Below are 3,467 nucleotides of genomic sequence, written 5' to 3'. Positions count from 1 at the left end.
TGCACGGCTTGCACAGGTCAGGAGACCACACTTGGAAGTCCACTCTTCTCCCATGTGACCACAGCGACCCAACACTGAGCCAGTGCGCTTACCGTCAGAGTCGTATTGCTGGCCCCAACCACTCAATTTCTGTTCCTTGGAAACTGAGAGAATGAATGGGAAAATGGGAAATGTAGGAGAAGGACAATCATTCTGAAAGATGTGATGGGGAAACTGTCAACCAATCACATATAGTTAAGGCGTGGCTACCTGGAGCCCAGGAAGAAAAACTGGGAGGACCTAGGTGCGTGCTCTCTCTCTCTCTCTCTCTCTCTCTCTCTCTCTCTCTCTCTCTCTCTCTCTCTCTCTCTCTCTCCCTCTCTCTCTCTCTCTGCTTAGCTCCCACCACACAGATAGGAAGTCGGACCTCCCACTCTTGTATCGTGAGTTTCCCCTTATAACCATTAAAATATAACTGTTATTCTTAAGCTGGCCTGTTTATTTATACCAACCTATTTCGCAACACCTTGTGCCTGATTCGTGGGGCCACTAGAGTCTCTGGTAGCTCTGGCCAGCCACGGCCATGCCGCATTCATTTGGGCATAGACTGTTCCAGCTCGGCACTCAGCTCTGAGCCCCATAGCCACCGTCCCTCTGCGGCCGCCGCCGGTGCGAAATGTCCTGCACACATCCTCCCAGGAATGGCACTGACCTTGGCACAGTTGCTCAAGCCCCTGGCATCCTTGAGTTTACCCTTATCACTCACGTTCAGCCCACCAGTTCGTTCAGTGCCCCCTGGTTCTGCCCTCAAGACGCATGGTCCACTTTCCACAACCCCTGCTCCCCCACCTCCTCACTGCCTGTCCATCCCAAATCCCCGTATCCTCTCAATAGGAGCGACTCCAGCACTCGGTGAACAAAGGCTTAGCGATAACACCCACTGCTGTTAGAGTTTGTATCTGAGCCCACGTGGCCCCGAGTCCTTTCTCCAGTTGCAGTCTGAAACACTACGCCCTCCCCTGCTGTGGTGAAGGAGCAGCCCTAACCTTTTTCCTTTTCAGAATAAGTCATGCTTTTTCTTTTTGGGACAAGGTTCCACGAACTGAGGCTGGCCTTCACCCATTACACAGTCAAGGGCTTGGACTCCGATTCTCCTCCTTGCACCTCCCAAGTTCTGGAATTAAAAGTGTTTGCCATTACACCTGGCTTATGCAGTGCCGTGAAGCGTACCTAGGCTGCTTGTCTTTCCTAGGAGACAATAGGTGTTCCTTTGCTACATCAGAGAGCCTTAACACACCCTAGAAGTCCTTACTTTGTCACCCTGTGTTATGTGACACTAAGACTAGAAGACATGAACAAACTTTGTTTTAGTTTTTAATTGCATTTATTTATTTGTGTGTTTGTGTACAAGTGTGCACACATTTGTGCCTAGCACACAAGTACAGCTCAGAGGACAATGCTTAGAAGTGTGTCCCCTCCTACCAAATGGGTCCCGGGGATCAAACATCAGATCAACACCCCAGGCATCTTCTACCTTCTCTTCCTCCATCCCTTTATCCTGGTCACAGTGGCCTCCCTTACTTGACCACTTTCTCCCTGTTGGCGGCCGCTCTACCTTCAGGCATTGGGAAGGGCTGAGGGGGTAAGGGACAGGCTTGCAACAAGATTGCATCACGGAGCAATGCCGCCAGCCTCTAACTACCCTGTTCACTGGAAACTGATAAATAGAATGAGAGGCCAGAGAAAGTGAGAAACGCGTGAGTGGGACAAACAGCTACACTGGGGGTTGTTTAAAGTTACCCTCTGCTCCTGCGTATGGTACTGACTGTGCCCACATGGATAAAGGCAGTTACATTAACTCCCACTAGGTGGCAGTATTTGGTCAGGTGTTTATTTTGTACGTGGGACAGGTGTATATGGTCAGCTCATTTGGTTTCGGTGTGTGTTGGGGGATGGGGTGCGATCCTTAGACGATGGAGATAGATTTTTTTTTACATTAAAAGGAAAATCTAATTAATCTTCCAAAAGGGCTTAAGAATCGAGGAAATCCTAGTTTTCCAAGAAGCGGAAAGAGAATTGACAACAGTGGAATTTTCCCATGAGCACTCTCTTCTTCCTGGCTTCTCTCCTAGTCAGGTCCCAGGTGTACACTCATGTCAGTCACAACGCACCTCGCGTTTTTCTTGCTCTCCAAGTGCAGCGTCCTTTATCACTTTTTCTCACGGCTTTACTGTTTGCTGTTAAGCAGTGATTGTAAAGGAGCAGCAGTCTGAAGTGTTTGCGTCTGTTGGACTTTCCACATTGGACTGACGTAACAAGCCGAGCTTGAGGTCTCCTCGCCAGGGCTAGGGTACCCACTCCGTGCATCTCCTTCTGATGAGACTAACACGAGCATTTCTCGTGGAGCAGAAATTTCCCTCACTTCATCCTCGGGAAAACCCTATGTTATAGGAGACCAGCGGAGCTTCTGGAATGCGCAACAGGGGACTGTAATACTTCTATAGTTGTGTGTGGGGGGGGAGAGTATGTAACTAAAATACATTACATACATGCATAAAATGATTAAAGAATTTAACCTTTAATAAAAGGAAATGAAACAGATATGCGCCAAAGCAAAGACTGCAAGTGAAAAAGAGACGCGATGGAAAGGGGGTTAAAGCTGTAGGTGGCGGTGGACTTAGGACTGATGTCTGCGCTGCCCACTTGTCACCAACCAGATAAGTGACATGAAGAACGTTGTCCACAGGCTTGCAAGACTTCTGGACTCGACTAATCCAAACCCAGGTGTTTGTCTAGACTGGATGTGACCCAGGGGTGGGGGTGTTAAAACAGAGTCCTTGCCAGTGCTGTTAGTGTCCTGTGCCCCTCTGCTTTGGGGGTCAGGGAGGGTGCTGGTTTCACAAAAAAAGCACCAGAGACTAAAATAGCCGAAGGAAATGGAGTGCATTTGAGGAAGAAGTAATCTGGTTCAGAAGATGAGGGGCTTATGAAGCTGCTCCCCCCACCCCCAAACATGCCTGAGATTCATTCCTTAAAGAAGAAAGCAAAAAAAAAAAAAAAAAAATCATTTCCAGAGCATTGGAATCCCATTGGCGGTGGCATCCCCAAATACCAAAGTTATTTTAAATAGGAAAGGACAGTAGATGAAGAAAGGACCAACTGTCTCAGCTCCAAAATAGCAAAGTTGTTTATGCCAAGTGACCAGATGGGCAACCTGCAAAACTGCAAGCATGTATTTATTGCTTATTTATTTATTCAGAATCTTGCTTGGTGGCTTAGGCTGGCCAGATTTACTTGGTGGGTCCCTCTGGCCTCAGACTCGAAGCATCCGGTCTGCCTCCGCCTCCCGAACGCCGAGATTAGAGTTATGTGCTACCTCGCCCTGTGAGCATCTGCTGGCTGTGCAGTCCTCCACAGAGGGCTCTTTCTTTTGTAATTCAGTAAGTGAAGTTGTCCACTGAAGATTGGTCCATTGCTGCCCAACAAGG

Source organism: Chionomys nivalis, chromosome 1 (genome assembly GCF_950005125.1).
Source record: "Chionomys nivalis chromosome 1, mChiNiv1.1, whole genome shotgun sequence".
Classification (NCBI taxonomy): domain Eukaryota; kingdom Metazoa; phylum Chordata; class Mammalia; order Rodentia; family Cricetidae; genus Chionomys; species Chionomys nivalis.
Note: the sequence above shows the minus strand (reverse complement) of the source record.